This window comes from Haliotis cracherodii, unplaced genomic scaffold (genome assembly GCF_022045235.1).
Source record: "Haliotis cracherodii isolate W230 unplaced genomic scaffold, xgHalCrac1.p SCAF_12, whole genome shotgun sequence".
NCBI lineage: Eukaryota > Metazoa > Mollusca > Gastropoda > Lepetellida > Haliotidae > Haliotis > Haliotis cracherodii.
This window is the reverse complement of record NW_027266267.1, coordinates 28,887,147-28,905,303: the sequence shown is the minus strand read 5'-3', so window position 1 is coordinate 28,905,303 and position 18,157 is coordinate 28,887,147. Positions and strand designations below refer to the sequence as shown.

The window sequence follows — 18,157 nt, the reverse complement described above, 5'->3', positions numbered from 1 at the left end:
AATATTGAACAGCATTATTTGTTTCTTCAACGAACTGAAGGTACCCACTGGCAAGGGTATACGTGCCCAAACTACGGGGGATATGTCATCTTGTGATGTCCCTTGTTTCTTGTGTGCGTGGGAAAGGGGGGGGGGGGGGGGGGGGGTGGGGGGGGGGGGGGGGGGGGGGGGGGGGGGTTGGTCGCATATCTTTGCTATGACTTGTGAACAGCACAACTAGTTTCAAAGTTTCCGAGTCCAATTGCATATTTTAGGAATACACAAACCAAAATGAGTATCGGCTATTTGACAACGCTTTGCGAATGCTATGCAATCGTACCCCCGTGGATCGTTGCTCATACCATCAACCATGAGTACAGCTGCTATCCTTCCGGTGTAAAACATTTTTCACTCAGCTCACTCTATCCTTAGACTGTCTCACTCTACTGGGGCGATACGGTAGCTAGTGGTTAATGCGTTCGCTCGTCACGTCCGGGTTCGATTCCAGATAGAGGTACTATGTGTCAAGCCTTCGGCCGTAATATTGCCCGAGGCGGCGTAAAATTACACCCGCTACTCTTTGCTCAAAAGAGGCGTGGGTAGGCTAGTGCTTAGAGCGTTGTCTCGTCACGCCAAAGACCGTGGTCCGACCACATGGGTTCAGGTATGTCCATTTGTGTGCCTCACTGAAAACAACCTTTTTCAATCAAGCTTAAAAAACTAAATAAGACCTCCACAAACTTTACTGCTACTTCTTTCAACAAAGACATATATATATTTACCAAGAAAATAAAAAATGTGAAAATATTTAAAAAATAATCCTCATGAAGACATTTATATACATGTTCTTTAGAAAATAGCATACTTATCTTCCTCGTGTTCATGATCATCCACACGTGGCATGAGCTAGTGAATAATAGAGAAAGTGTTCAGGAATGCATTGATAATTGCCCTTATCGTGAACAACCTTTAATGCTTTGGCCACGTGCTTTAACAATAATTGCTACTCATATTTAGAAAAAAAAACCCAGTAAAAACGGCCAGCCAAAATGGTATTGTATAATCTTGCAACAACACACTGTATACTGAACATAAAACGTTCGGGATCATGAATATTATATATGATATGGCGATATTTTTATGAAATTGGGTGCTCAGTCTTCTCAACACCAAACAAATGTCCCCCAAAATATTCATGACCTGTAACTTTGTTTGTTTGTCTGTTTGTTGTTTTACGCCGCACTTAGCAATATTCCAACTATGTGACGGCGGTCTGTAAATAATCGAGTCTGGACCAGACAATCCAGTCATTGACATCATGAACATCGATCCACGCAGTTGAGATACGATGACATGCATCAACCAAGACAGCGATTCTGACCTGCCCGTATCTGTTTTTGTTTTTTGTTTGTTTGTTTGGGTTTGTTTTGTTTGTTTGTTTGTTTGTTGTTGGGTTTTGGGGGTTTGTTTTTTTGTTTTGTTTTTTTGTTTGTTTGGGTTGTTTTGTTTTTGTTGGGGTTTTTTTGTTTTGTTTTGTTGGGGTTTTTTTTTGTTTGTTTTTTTTTTTTGGGGGGGGGGGGGGGGTGAGATGGGGAGGATATTGTATGGATTTGTTTTAGCTTCAGCTGCAAAATCATAGGATTGTTTATTTACAATTATGAGCAGAAATATCTTTCTGAAAAAAACACCTTCCAACAATCTGAAGCAAAATTATTATTATCATTAAATATCATACTACTAGCTTAAGCATAGATGTGTTTTGGGGTGACGTGAAGTGGGTGGGGAGGGGAGTGGGGTTCTTGGGAGGGGGTATGCAATATAGTTTACAAGTCTTTAATAACGTAATGCACTTTGACACAGTTTCGCGATTTATTTGTGTCAGGCGTAAGCAGTGAGGCTACTTCTTAACATGGTCGGATTCCCGGGTATGTGTAATGTTAGAGAGAGACAGAGGTCTGGCGGGGAGAGGGTAGTGAGTGAGTCAAGGTGGACGATGTATGCGGAGGGGCTTAAAACACGACGACTGCGATTATAAAGCGCCTCAGCCACGAAATATTGACGAAGGCAGGTTTGCGGGTACCGTGCTATATGTAAAGGGTGAGAATCGGTTGAGTTGGGGTGGCGGGGAGGGGGAGGTTGGGTGGCGGGGAGAGGAGCGAGACACTCATTGTGGAGCAACTGAATGGCGACCGTCTAGACGTTCTATTAATAGCCAGCGGTACATGAGTCAACGCCAGTTCTTTCCCCCCTCCCCAACTGATCATGCGCTGTCTGGAGAGCCCGTCGTCTCATGTCAAAATTTGTCTTTAATTTTTAGTTTCCTAAACTTTTGAACTTTCTATCAAAGTTCCTCTAATTCGGAGTCTTGGCACGTTCGTATCTCGTTGCCCCTGCTTCAAGTTCGTAGAGAGAAAAAAATGAAAATATTTGCACAGTCTGATGGAATACGTTCTGAGGACTACTGAAATTTCGTATAATTCGATTGGTAAAATGCTTTCATATTAACATGCCAGCAATCCAGCTGCCAGTCAGCAGCCATGTAATTACTTTCACAAGATGCTTTTTTGGCTATGTTCACTGGAAAACACTTGTATACGGCCATAAAGTCTGACGGAGCTGAAGGACTGACCATAGGATCTTCTGGGGGCATTGGATTGTATCGAAGAAAAAGTGTCCCCGAAAATTCTTTACAAACATAATTATGCTTCAGACTGTTGAAAAAAATGTCTGCCACAAAAATACATTGTTTCAAGTTTTTCTCTTTAAAAAATCTTGAAGGCTCAAAGATATCAACTTTCAAACACTTCCATAAATCAACACTCTCGATATTTCTAATAATTTCACATTTTTACGTCAACATTTCACACGCATGGCTGACTTGAACAAACTTCTTTCATATCACGTGGTCTAGACACGATCAGAGCTCCCGTCACCAATATTCCGTTACATTGTTAAAGCAGAACACAGACGAAATACCTTGCAACATCCAGCTCACTTACCTAAGCCTATTAAAGTGTTTATAGTTCTGTAATAAAGTTACACCGAGATTCAAGAAACATTGTCCTTCTCCCTGTGAAATGACGTGTTCCGTGGTGTTAATGTCCACCAAAAAAACCCAAGAAAGACAGAAAAATGTCTTTCATCAATTATTTACCTTCTTGACCGGTTCAATGTCCAGTTTGACTGACCTTCCGAAAACATGACGGCTTGTGTTTAGTCGTTATTGATACAGCTAAGCGTTCAACTATGCATACACCACTTAAACCGTCACACAAGGCTCCGAGATACGCTGTCTATTTGTGTTCTACCCTTTTAAAGAAATGTTGGCACTTGGCAAACCTCTGTAGGTGGTAACATTGTTATCCTCAGATGTGATGGAGTTCCTCTTTTAGCAAACGCTGTATCTTCAGTGTCTCCGATCACACCCTTACCGTGTCACCGTGTTGGGTGATAAACCGTTCCCCAGTACCCCATGCTTGTCTCCTTGTTGGGATTTCGGATAGATCAGTACCCCATGCTTGTCTCCTTGTTGGGATTTCGGGTAGATCAGTACTCTAGTACTCCATGCTTGTCTCCTTGTTGGGATTTCGGGTAGATCAGTACCCCATGCTTGTCTCCTTGTTGGGATTTCGGGTAGATCAGTACTCTAGTACCCCATGCTTGTCTCCTTGTTGGGATTTCGGGTAGATCAGTACTCTAGTACTCCATGCTTGTCTCCTTGTTGGGATTTCGGGTAGATCAGTACTCTAGTACTCCATGCTTGTCTCCTTGTTGGGATTTCGGGTAGATCAGTACTCTAGTACCCCATGCTTGTCTCCTTGTTGGGATTTCGGGTAGATCAGTACTCTAGTACCCCATGCTTGTCTCCTTGTTGGGATTTCGGGTAGATCAGTACTCTAGTACCCCATGCTTGTCTCCTTGTTGGGATTTCGGGTAGATCAGTACTCTAGTACCCCATGCTTGTCTCCTTGTTGGGAATTCGGGTAGATAAGTACCCCGTGCTTGTCTCCTTGTTGGGATTTCAGGTAGGTTAGTACACATCATGTAAATACACTCATTCACTCGCTCACTCACCCACAAAGTCTCCTCCCAGATTCGAATCGAATACGTTTCTCCAGACATGTGACATGCCACTGCCCTGTGTCCAGATAGCGTTGTAATGTTCAGGTCGTATTGGTGGACGTTCCGTCAATCACCCACCACCAATCTCGCGTATACCTCACTTAGTATTTACACTCTGGACGTGTTGCCATAGGTGTCAGATTCGGTTAACTTAGTGGGTTGTACGGGAGGATACCATCACAGTCACTGTCGATCACCACTGCCACGGGTGACGGTGGCGTATGACGTCTGATGGGCCGTGTTACAGAAAAGCTTCAACGTTGCAGTGATAAGCACTGACGGTGGATGTCAGAACACACCAGTGTCATGTCAATGCTATATTCGCACCTGTGATCATCAGGTATGTGAGTGAGTGGGTTTAACGCCGATTTTAACAGCATTCCAGTTATATCACAGCGTGTAAACTTGATGTGTGAGGAAAGCCCAAAGTGATACAGGTCTCAGACGTTTACCACTTTGGTGAAACCCACGGGTATGGTGCTGACAAACCTAGAAACATAATCGGGGCGGACCGGGATTCGAACCCACAATCATAGGTTTCTGGCGTGGCCAAGGGACGCAACTCTGCACAGCGAATCGTGGCGCCTTAAACGACTGGGCCACCCGTGCCCCCTCCAGCGGTCTGTAAATAACCGGGTTGCTGAAGACCTGTTCTCTACCCGAATCTTCACGGGTCGTAAAATACAATGCAAGAATCACAATTAAATAGGGTGCGGGGGCGGGGGGTGTTCCGGGTGGTCAAGTCGTAATAAGCTACGTTGCAGAGTATTTCAGTTATATCACGGCCTGTCAGGCTTCATGGGGGAGTACCGGTAAAGATCAGGGTTAGGGCTCGCTGACTTGGTTGATGCATGTCATCGTATCCCAATTGCGTAGATCGATGCGTATTTTGTCAATCACTGGATTTTCTGGTCCAGATTTCATTATGTAAAGACCGCCGTCATATAGCTTGAGTGCGGCGTAAAACAACAAAGAAATAAAAGTCATGCAAGAGAAAAACCTCCGTGACATTTTAGAGAAACCAACAAAAACGGGTAACGACAAACCTATAAACTTTATCGTGACCAACTTATTGAACACCATTGATTATGGCCGCCGAGTGACAACGAACAATGTACGTGCATATGCATTGCACGAGAATACTCTCAAACCAAACCATAACATTACAACGAATTCTCTTCGTCTCTGTTGGTCATTATAACCAGAAGACAAAACACTATCAACCCTATCTCTTTTCCCAGATCCGTGACAGCAAGTGGGTGACATCACGAAGCAGAGGGTCGCTCACATCACTGACTTCATCTGTGAAGGTGGACAGTGGAAAGAGTGTTGGTGACAAGCGAGACTTCGCGAGATTTTGGTAAGCTGGCGTGTTTACTGATTAAGAAGTAACGTTTACGACTATGATGACTTTCTTTAGTAATAAGAAGGGTATTGCCCAAAAGAAAAGAGATATTGATCACATCGTCAAATCTCACGCTTGAACCTTCACGCTTGGTGTCCCTAGCAACTCATTCAGACCGTGAATCAAAATGAGACAAAAATTCGACACGAGTTTGGCAGGTCTTGCCTTCAAAAGGTCGGTGTTTGATCCCCGGTCGCTCCATACCTAAAGACATTAAAAAGACGTTACCCTGTCTGGCGCTCGGCATCAAGGGGCTAAAGCAAGGACTGTATGGCCTGGAGTCACTATACTGTATCTGAGTAGGGTGTGCATCTTAAACTGTGGCATGGCATCTCAGCGGGCTAGCACTATAAAGTCGGCATAAGTCACACGTACACATGCATGCACGTGGTTGTAGGAGTGAAATAATCTTAAACGCGACCTCGTCTCATTTTGATCCTCTATTTCGATATCAGTTCTACGCCTAATGCTTCAGTGAGGAAATGAACCTGTGCCCTCGGTGTGACGAACACATCCACACAACACAGTACTACCCAACCGACAAAAAGAAAATGTTTAACAATTACGAGTAAGTTGTTAAATTTGAGGCATGTTTTTTTTTTATAATGACCTTTTATGTGTTTGAGCCGTTAGGCATTTTGAATTTTCGGTTTTATGATTAACCATATTCCTTATAAGGATTGTTTGGCGCCATTTTGCACGTGCAAGACAAACATAAGGGAGGTTACTCTAAAGAAGAACGGGAATACGGACTAATGATAAGACCTAGAAATTCTCTCTATCAGTATGAATCTTTTCACAGCTAATCCCTTAATTGGTGATCCGCGTGCTAAAAATGATATAGACTTAAACACGCAGCACTTTGGGGCCCGACGCCGGGGCGGACGAGGGCTAGACGTAGCACTACTGAAAGACTATATTTGGCCCGTGCGGCGCGCGCTACTTCCGTTCTATTGCATAGATTAGGCTTAACAAACAATTCAAAATTGCGCGATTTTAACCAGCAGTGCTTTTAGATGTGTACTAAAAATAACAAAGTACACGAGGGGGCAAGATATGATTACACTAGTTCAAAGTTTTATGCAAACAGCCTTAGCATTATATCGTCACGGAAACGTGCAGGGTCGTAGACGACGTGAGGTTGCATGACGTTGCTTGGCGTGAAGCTATTAAATATTTTCGTTAGCAGTCCATAACAATGACTGGGTGCGGTGGGGTAGCCAAGTGGGTAAAGCGATCGCTCGTCACCGAAGGCCCGGGTTTGTTTCCCCACATGGGTACATGTCAAAAGTGAATAACGCCCAACTCGCTCACTCCCAGTCGTCTCAGACGCTGTGATTCGCTGTGCAGAGTTGCGTCCCTTGGGCACGCCAGAAACCTATGATTGTCGGTTTGAATCCGGGTTCCAGTTATGTTTCTAGGTTTGTCAGCACCATACCCGTGCTCATGGGTTTCACCAAAATGGTTAACGTCTTGAGACCTGCATCACTTCGGGATTTCCTCTCACATTAAGCTGACACGCCGTGATATAACTGGAATACTGTTAAAAGCGGCGTTAAACACAACTCACTCACTTTGCCCGGCAGTTTATTTTTATATTACAAAACGAATATTGGATGGTTTGTTTCTCCCGAGCAAAAGCGTTGGCAGTACATAAATTCTGAGTTTTTATTTTTTTAATTTTGTTGTTGGAAGTACACACTCTCTATGTACTGTCAACTGTCATCTGTAGTGGTAAGAAGGGAATGTCTTTTATGTTGAAAACCGTGTCGATAGTTTCTCAGATTCGATTGCTTAAATTCTTTATTTCGGAATATTGCGGAGTGCGACGTTAGCAGGAAACAAGAACCTATTATAAGAATCATATCGTTCCCTTTATTTGCACCAAAATAAGAAAGTATATTGCGGTTTCCAGACATCAGTTCCATTTTTATTGTAAAAGAAGATTTTTTGCGAATTTAAAGATCGAGTGACAGTCATTCTCATAATCCCTGAACCATATTATTGTCCTTCCTGTAATGCAGAAGCCCTAAATGAAGCAAGCCTAGGTTTTCCTCCTCCCATTTCACTGATGTTCCTTTCAATTTAATTGCAGTTATTTGTTTCTACCAAAATTATATATTTTCAGAGACTAAGCGTAAGTCTAGTCGAGTGACCCCAGTGGCGGTTGAGCATGTATAAAAGTAATGACTACGGTTCGAATCCGTTATATTCTTAAGTATATATACCTCTCCAGACGCAATACCGAATGGCGACAAATTAAAGGAATTGGACACTTTCTGACTACGTGAAGCAGCCAGCCAGGGACCATCTCTTGACAAACGCTGAGCCACTGACCCAGGCGTAACTCTCTCTCGGGAACAACAACCGGATCGACGTCCTCTTTATTGTAGAAATATCAAACTTGGCACAGAGGTCAGGGGTTAAAGTTCAATAACGTGTTTCCCAACCTGACACACTTAAAACCCCATAAAAATAAATGACCATATTCAATAATGAGGATCAGACGCGCCGCTTTGGCCAACGGCAATGGCGTCGTCGTGATGGATGCGTTCGGGCACCTCGCTTTCCGAATGGGAACACCGTTCTTTAAACTTCATTGCTTGCGCTCGTTACTCATAGTTTTTGAGACCGCCTCCGTGATATAATGGGAGAGCGTCCGCCTGGAGAGTGGAAGTTCCGGGATTCGATCCCCGGCCGCGTCATACCAAAAGACTTTAGAAGATGTTGCTTGTTACCCTGGTAGTTGTTTCTCTGCCTTGCGCTCGGCATTGAGGGGCTAAAACAAGGCCTGGTCGGCTCGAAGACAGTATACTGTGGGGTACTCATGTTAAACTGCGGTATGGTATCTCAGTAGGGTAGCACTGTAAAAAAATTAGTCCGGACTAGTACAAGCAGCCACACACACACACACACACAAACACACAAACAAACAAACACACACACACACACACACACACTCGCTACGTCGCTACGTCGCTATATAAGTGCAATAATCTTGTACGCGACTTTAAAACAAGTTTCACCTCACCTAACATCAAAGTTTTTAACATAAATACGCAGTAAGGTCTTTGCTAACAAAATCGCATCTGTTTGCAGGAAGATGCTCCAGCGTGTCTCATTATGGTAAGTTGTGTTCTTCAGTTTATTCCCTTCACACATGTGTCTCGGCAGCTGTATTTTCATAGTTTTATTTGTGGTAGTTTTTTTACTATAGTTGACCCACACAGACATAAAGGATGAGGAATCCACGGGGAGGGTGCAACGCTACTTTGTGATGCTCTGCCCGAATACGCGACTGGACGTGGAAGCTCATTGCTGAGTCTCACACTCCATCAAGATTTCAGATAGATTTGTTCACCAGTGCCTCATCCTTGTTCCCTAGACTGGGTCGCGGATGCCTTGTCATTGTCCCCGCCATGGGTTGACTGGGTCGCCAGTGCCTTGTCATTGTGCCCGCCATTGGTAGAGTGCGTCACCAGTGCCTTGTCATTGTGCCCGCCATGGGTAGAGTGGGTCACCAGCGCCTTGTCATTGTGCCCGCCATGTATAGAGTGGGTCACCAGCGCCTTGTCATTGTGCCCGCCATTGGTAGAGTGCGTCACCAGTGCCTTGTCATTGTGCCCGCCATGGGTAGAGTGGGTCACCAGCGCCTTGTCATTGTGCCCGCCATGGGTAGAGTGCGTCACCAGCGCCATGTCATTGTCCCCGCCATGGGTAGAGTGGGTCACCAGTGCCTTGTCATTGTGCCCGCCATGGGTAGAGTGGGTCACCAGCGCCTTGTCATTGTGCCCGCCATGGGTAGAGTGCGTCACCAGCGCCATGTCATTGTCCCCGCCATGGGTAGAGTGGGTCACCAGTGCCTTGTCATTGTGCCCGCCATGGGTAGAGTGGGTCGCCAGTGCCTTGTCATTGTGCCCGCCATGGGTAGAGTGCGTCACCAGTGCCTTGTCATTGTGCCCGCCATGGGTAGAGTGGGTCACCAGTGCCTTGTCATTGTGCCCGCGATGGGTTGACTGGGTCACCAGTGCCTTGTCATTGTGCCCGCCATGGGTAGAGTGCGTCACCAGTGCCTTGTCATTGTGCCCGCCATGGGTAGAGTGCGTCACAAGTGCCTTGTCATTGTGCCCGCCATGGGTAGAGTGGGTCACCAGTGCCTTGTCATTGTTCCCGCCATGGGTAGAGTGGGTCACCAGTGCCTTGTCATTGTCCCCGCCATGGGTAGAGTGGGTCACCAGTGCCTTGTCATTGTGCCCGGCATGGGTTGACTGGGTCGCCAGTGCCTTGTCATCGTGCCCGCCATGGGTAGAGTGGGTCACCAGTGCCTTGTCATTGTCCCCGTCATGTATAGAGTGCGTCACCAGTGCCTTGTCATTGTGCCCGCCATGGGTAGAGTGAGTCACCAGTGCCTTGTCATTGTTCCCGCCATGGGTAGAGTGGGTCACCAGTGCCTTGTCATTGTGCCCGCCATGGGTTGACTGGGTCACCAGTGCCTTGTCATTGTGCCCGCCATGGGTAGAGTGCGTCACCAGTGCCTTGTCATTGTGCCCGCCATGGGTAGAGTGGGTCACCAGTGCCTTGTCATTGTGCCCGGCATGGGTTGACTGGGTCGCCAGTGCCTTGTCACTGTGCCCGCCATGGGTAGAGTGGGTCGCCAGTGCCTTGTCATTGTGCCCGCCATGGGTAGAGTGCGTCACCAGTGCCTTGTCATTGTGCCCGCCATGGGTTGACTGGGTCGCCACTGCCTTGTCATTCTGTCCGGCATGGGTTGACTGGGTCGCCAGCACCTTTTTAATGGACCGGCTGTCAGTTGTAGTGGCTCGGCGACTTCAGGGAGGGTGTACTTATGCAGCATAGCATACATTAGTACATCATTTCATTATTTCTGTTTGTTGTTTTTGTTTGTTGTTTAACGCCGTACTCAGCAATATTCCAGCTGTATGACGGCGTGCTGTCAAAAATCGAGTCTGGACCAGACAATCCATTGATTGACATCATGAGCATCAATCCACCGAATTGGTATATGATGACATTCATCAACCAAGTCAGCGAGCCTGACCACCCGATCCCGCCTCTTACGACAAGCATAGGTGCCTGTTGCGGCAAGCATGGGCTATTCTACTACGGATCGTCACGGGTCTGTGAGTGAGTGAGTGAGTGACGATTGTCAGTATATATCGCATAAAACCCTACCCTCAGTTATCTCGGGTGGCATCCCCTGGACTGAATTCAAGATTTCGAGATGACTAATTCTGATAAAAAGGCACGTTTTCATGATTTTCAGTTGGGCTTAAGGATGAAGCTTGTTTAAAACCTTATTTCAGACATATCTATGTGTTTCAAATTCGGGTGGAAGGGTAGCCCAGTTGTTAAAGCATTCGCCTGAAGAGTGGGGTTCGATTCCCTACATGGTACAATATGTCAAGCCCATTTCTGGTATGCCCCGCCATGATATTCCCGGAATATTGCTAAAAGCGACGTAAATCAATACTCACTCGCAGTTTCAGATTAACGTTGGACAGACGTAGGTCGTTGTTGTTTACAATTTGGTGTAATCAACGATAGCGACCAAGAATTATAATCGGGATCAATCTGAAACTTCGATCTCGACCAGCAATATTTGCACGGCCTTGATCACAGTGAGAAACTGCCCAGATCGGCGTTTATCCCTATTCACTCACTCATTCACTGCAACCACGACGTTTGTTTTCAGCGCACAATATAATTTGTACACACAGAGAAAGACATAAAAAATTATATCATATAGACTATTTTCACAATAGGTGGATACTGAATGGATCGTTTATTTGAAAATATTTATGAAATATTTCTATTTATGAAACGTTAAGATACTCTTGAGAGACTAGAAAAACACATCACATGTTCTCTTTACTTTGACTTTTTTACTTTGCCGCAATTTAAATTGGCTTTCTTGCTTAAAACATGAAGGATAAAAGCAGCACTGGTATATATGTCACGTTGCTATTATATGTGTCGTGATCACCTGACCTTCTCATTATATGAGATGTCATAACGGCTTCACGCGTGTTGACTGGTTCCTCCTGGTGGGAACGTAGAATGTCGAGGGCTCGGGTCTCCAGGTAAGCTGATTGTCGTGTTGTTAGATGTTCGTAGTGGCCTCAGTTTTCTAATCATCAAACAATGACTTGCTTCCGTCTTGTGTTCAGATGGGATTCAGTACTTCCTGAGCACAAAATGGGATTTAGTACTACCTGAGCACAAGATGGGATTCAGTACTACCTGAATACAAGATGGGATTCAGTACCCTCTGAATACAAGATGGGATTCAGTACCCCCTGAATACAAGATGGCATTCAGTACTACCTGAGTACAAGATGGGATTCAGTACTCCCTGAGTACAAGATGGGATTCAGTACCCCCTGAATACAAGATGGGATTCTGTACTACCTGAGTACAAGATGGGATTCAGTACCCCCTGAGTACAAGATGGGATTCAGTACCCCCTGAGTCCAAGATGGGATTCGTAGTGGCCTCAGTTTTCTAATCATCAAACAATGACTTGCTTCCGTCTTGTGTTCAGATGGGATTCAGTACTACCTGAGCACAAGATGGGATTCAGTACTACCTGAATACAAGATGGAATTCAGTACCCCCTGAATACAAGATGGGATTCAGTACCCCCTGAGTACAAGATCGGATTCAGTACCCCCTAAATACAAGATGCGATTCAGTACCCCCTGAATACAAGATGGGCTTCAGTACCACCTGAGTACAAGATGGGCTTCAGTACTACCTGAATACAAGATGGGATTCAGTACCCCCTAAATACAAGATGCGATTCAGTACCCCCTGAGTACAAGATGGGCTTCAGTACCACCTGAATACAAGATGGGCTTCAGTACTACCTGAATACACGATGGGATTCAGTACCCCCTGAGTACAAGATGGGATTCAGTACCACCTGAGTACAAGATAGGATTCAGTACTACCTGAGCACAAGATGCGATTCAGTACCCCCTAAATACAAGATGGGATTTAGTGCCCCTGAATACAAGATGGGATTCAGTATCCCATGAATACAAGATGGGATTCAGTTGACAATTAGAAAGTTGAAGTCGTTCCTCTTGTCATACAGTCTTGTGGATACTTTATGGTCAATCTAAATCTTTATGAATATGAAACACATGAGGCGATTTCACTGTGTATGTCTGGTATATCAGTGGAACTATGTGGCTATTTCACTGTGTATGTCTGGTATATCAGTGGAACTATGTGGCTATTTCACTGTGTATGTCTGGTATATCAGTGGAACTATGTGGCTATTTCACTGTGTATGTCTGATATATCAGTGGAACTATGTGGCTATTTCACTGTGTATGTCTGGTATATCAGTGGAACTATGTGGCTATTTCACTGTGTATGTCTGGTATATCAGTGGAACTATGTGGCTATTTCACTGTGTATATCTGGTATATCAGTGGAACTATGTGGCTTTTTCACTGTGTATGTCTGATATATCAGTGGAACTATGTGGCTATTTCACTGTGTATGTCTGATATATCAGTGGAACTATGTGGCTATTTCACTGTGTATGTCTGGTATATCAGTGGAACTATGTGGCTATTTCACTGTGTATGTCTGGTATATCAGTGGAACTATGTGGCTATTTCACTGTGTATATCTGGTATATCAGTGGAACTATGTGGCTTTTTCACTGTGTATGTCTGATATATCAGTGGAACTATGTGGCTATTTCACTGTGTATGTCTGGTATATCAGTGGAACTATGTGGCTATTTCACTGTGTATGTCTGGTATATCAGTTGAACTATGTGGCTATTTCACTGTGTATGTCTGGTATATCAGTGGAACTATGTGGCTATTTCACTGTGTATGTCTGGTATATCAGTGGAACTATGTGGCTATTTCACTGTGTATGTCTGGTATATCAGTGGAACTATGTGGCTATTTCACTGTGTATGTCTGGTATATCAGTGGAACTATGTGGCTATTTCACTGTGTATGTCTGATATATCAGTGGAACTATGTGGCTATTTCACTGTGTATGTCTGGTATATCAGTGGAACTATGTGGCTATTTCACTGTGTATGTCTGGTATATCAGTGGAACTATGTGGCTATTTCACTGTGTATGTCTGGTATATCAGTGGAACTATGTGGCTATTTCACTGTGTATGTCTGGTATATCAGTGGAACTATGTGGCTATTTCACTGTGTATGTCTGGTATATCAGTGGAACTATGTGGCTTTTTCGCAACTATTAATCAATATCTAATCTTTGATAAACTTGAAGCTTAAGTTAAACGTCTTGGCCTTTTTCTCGTGTTTTGATTTTTTAAATCAAAGCAGAAATTTTGATTCATATGGCCAGAGAAACATATCAGCAAGTAGAGGAGCACAAAGGTTGTCACGCGGCTTGTCGCGTTTCTATGACAATAAGTGATTCATTCAAGAAGATAACGACCAAACATTTAGAAATATAGGCAATGGTATGTCACGTCATCGTTCACGTAGATTCTATGAAGACTTGAATTTTTTGTCCTATTCGATTCCGGAAAATGGCAGCGAACTCTTAATAGAAGTGAAATGTTATCAGTAAGCGACATGGTCAGCCGACGAAATCCGAATGAAATACAACCTTGAAGCCATAACATACACGTCTCGTCAACTTCCTCCGGAAACCACCGAAGTTGACCGAATGCATCTTTATGAGAGAAGAATATTGAAACAAGAGATATTTCATCTCTACGCTGTCTCGCAGTTCTCTGGCGACAGCTAGTCATTTTTTCACTTCTTTTTCAGCCACTGGCCCTGAGCTTGTCTCGTGCTTCTCAAGAACCAGTGCGCGGTCCTGCTGTCGTCTGCCGATTAATTTCAAACAATGCCTCTGGAAAAAAACGAAATGAGATTCTTTATTTTCCAGGCACTATTTTTTGTTTGGTTATTAGTAGATTTCTACTACACATGCCTAATTACGCGAATCTAAGCAGAGTACCGATATTATTGGTCTCGACCAAATTCTCTTTAATGACAATCTCGGAATACTATTAGGAAGATCTTTTCACGTGAAGCATCAAAGAATGGACTTCCGGCAGTTATTTGTTGCTGTAGAAAATTTGATCAAACGAATTCAAAGAAATTGGTTTGCAAGTTTGCCCTATCAAGCATCTTTGTTGGTACTAACGACTGAAAGGGGATTGTTTTTACAATAATGAAATGCCGCTCTCAATGCGGTCTCCTGGGGTTCTCGCTGGGCTGATTAAACAAAAGTCATTTTTCGCAATTGTGTCGGAAGTCCTTCAATATATTCCTGTCATGTGACTGTGTTTGCATCTTTAATGTCAAGACTAATGTGTTCTTTAAAGACAATTAGGGGAGTTTTTTGGGAGTAGACCTTCACTCACGTTTGTTCACGTTAGCGTATTACGATGAACGATGATAGGGTGTTAAGATGATAAGATGTTTCGATTGTAGAGGGTTAAAATGAAACGATGTAACGATGATAGAATGCCACGATATCCTCCGATGTCACGATTACACGATATCATTCGTTGTAACCGTGTTATAATGTTACAAGCCGTTCAACGGAATGTAAGCAAGGGCAGGGAGATTGAATTAGGAATTTACGATATGCTCCGATGTTACCATGTCCTAATGATTTCATTGTGCAATGTTAAATGAAGAAACATTTCGCTCATTTAAAAAAAGATGGATTTATATCATTTCAAAATATGCGTGTCATTGCCCTATTGTCAGGAAACAGTATATAATACTTGTATCAGTGCATGTGTATCGGGGAAATATGTGTGTCATTGCACTATTTGTGTCTGTAGACAGTATTCAATACTTCTGTCGGCGCAATAGTTGTGTCAGGGACATATCGGTATTGTTGAATGATATGTGTCCGCGTATTTGCATCTGTGTCAGTCAAATATTTAGGGTTTGATGTCTCGGTAATGAGGCGCGGTCAGCACAGCATGGCTGTCTGTCGACGGAAACGCCCACTGGCTATATTTCCTCAGCATATAGTCTGTTTTAACATGGTTCTGTGGATGTGTGGTCCACACAAAATCATACACACACACACACACTTACACACACATACACTTGTACACATACACTTGCACACACACACACACACACACACTCACACACACGTACACAAATATACACATGTATACATACACACACATACACACATACATACACACACATACACACACATACATACACACACACACATACACATACACAAATATACACATGCATACATACACACACACACATAAAATCACACCCACCTCCTTCAATTCGGACATGACAATGGCAGATGACATAGGAATACACGTCTCTGTCAGAGAACTGTATAACAACAAGTTCAGGGGATGCAGTAGGGGTGACTGGTGAACATTTGAACTTACTAATAGGCATTCTTTCAACACTCGTATCGGAACACTAGTACCTTTATCAAGCATCGTATCGGGACACTAGTACCTTCATCAAGCAAGTCATATTGGAAGAATAAAAGAATAAGTCTCTGAAAGAATTACAATTACTCTGTTAAGCAAAGTTTAATAGTTTAACAACGCTCCTTGCACATGGGCGTTACATTAATTACTAGTAATATAAAGTTGATGATTAAAGTGTGTGTATTGCTGCATGCCAGGTCAGCACACAGTGGAAGTGATTCAGTGCTCCGGAGCATCTCGCCACACCCTAGATAGGTAAAGGATGAGACTTTTCTGTCTCTCCGTATCTCTGGACCAAGGCTTATTTAACCTGACACAGGTTAAGTCATGAATACAAACAAGAGTAGGTAATGAAGAGTGACATGGTTGCACTGATCGTTGTACGTGACTAACTGTAATTGTACCAATGGGATTAGCATTTTGCTAAGTACGACGTAACGGACGTTGAGTGATTCTAGACATATGGTTGTAATTACAACATGGTAAGTAGCCTTTGTAATTAAATGGTCATTCGGACAAAGGTTGTCATGACAAGGTCGCTATGGGAATGTAAGCAAGAACAGGGACATTGACATACGAATGGAGGCAAGAACAGGGTGATGGATACAGGAATGTAAGCAAGAACAGGGAGATGGATATAGGAATGTATTCAAGAACAGGGAGATGGATATAGGAATGTAAGCAGGAACAGGGTGATGGCTACAGGAATGTAAGCAGTAACAGGGAGATGGATATAGGAATGTAAGCGGGAACAGGGAGATGGATATAGGAATGTATTCAAGAACAGGGAGATGGATAAAGGAATGTAAGCAGGAACAGGGAGATGGATATAGGAATGTAAGCAAGAACAGGGAGGCGGATATAGGAATGTAAGCAGGAACAAGGAGATGGCTACAGGAATGTAAGCAAGAAAATAGAGAAGGATACTGGAATGTAGGCAGGAACCGGGAGATGGATATATGAATGTAAGCAGGAACAGGGAGATGGATATAGGAATGAAAGCAGGCACATGGAGATGGATGTAGGAATGTAGGCAGGAATACGGAGATGGATATAGGAATGTAAGCAAGAACAGGGAGATGGTTACAGGAATGTAAGCAGGAACAAGGAGATGGCTACAGAAATGTAAGCAAGAAAATAGAGAAGGATACTGGAATGTAAGCAGGAACAGGGAGATGGATATAGGAATGTAAACAAGAACAGGGAGATGGATATAGGAATGTAAGCAAGAACAGGGAGATGGATATAGGAATGTAAGCAAGAACAGGGAGATGGATATAGGAATGTAAGCAAAAAAATAGAAAAGGATACTGGAATGTAAGCAGGAACACGGAGATGGATATAGGAATGTAAGTAAGAACAGGGAGATGGATATAGGAATGTAAACAAGAACCGGGAGATGGATATAGGAATGTAAGCAAGAACAGGGAGATGGATATAGGAATGAAAGCAGGCACAGGGAGATGGATGTAGGAATGTAGGCAGGAATACGGAGATGGATATAGGAATGTAAGCAGGAGCAAGGAGATGGCTAAAGGAATGTAAGCAAAAAAATAGAGAAGGATACTGGAATGTAAGCAGGAACAGGGAGATGGATATAGGAATGTAAGCAAGAACAGGGAGATGGATATAGGAGTGAGTGAGTGAGTATGGTTTTACGCCGCTTTTAGCAATATTCCAGCAATATCACGGCGGGGGACACCAGAAATGGGCTTCACACATTGTACCCATGTCGGGAATCGAACCCGGGTCTTTGGCGTAACGAGCGAACGCTTTAACCACTAGGCTACCCGACCGCCCCAGGGATATAGGAATGAAAGCAGGAACAGGGAGATGGATGTAGGAATGTAGGCAGGAACAGGGAGATGGATATAGGAATGTAAGCAGGAACAGGGAGATGGATATAGGAATGTGGGCAATAACAGGGAGATGGATATAGGAATGTGGGCAATAACAGGGAGATTGTTCTAGGAATGTGAGCAGTAACAGGGAGATGGCTATAGGAATGTGAGCAATAACAGGGAGATGGCTATAGGAATGTGAGCAATAACAGGGAGATGGATATAGGAATGTAAGCAAGGACAGGGAAATGGATACAGGAATGTAACAAAAAACAGGTGGAAGCATATATGAATGTCAACAAAAATGTAAATGGATATAGGAATTTAAGCAAGGACAGGG

At 43.8% G+C, this 18,157-nt stretch overlaps 2 long non-coding RNA genes across 2 annotated transcripts in view; both read left to right on the top strand.

Annotated features, from left to right (window-relative positions):
• The window catches only part of LOC139458326 (uncharacterized), a 131,861-nt gene extending 126,437 nt beyond the window's left edge, over positions 1-5,424 (top strand). Inside the window, exon 6 of the long non-coding RNA XR_011652661.1 lies at positions 5,343-5,424. This is a non-coding gene — a long non-coding RNA (uncharacterized lncRNA). The remainder of the gene's footprint in view (positions 1-5,342) is intronic.
• Positions 5,419-18,157, top strand: part of LOC139458327 (uncharacterized) — a 41,419-nt gene continuing 28,680 nt past the window's right edge. The window contains exons 1-2 of the long non-coding RNA XR_011652662.1: positions 5,419-5,461; positions 8,606-8,632. This is a non-coding gene — a long non-coding RNA (uncharacterized lncRNA). The remainder of the gene's footprint in view (positions 5,462-8,605; positions 8,633-18,157) is intronic.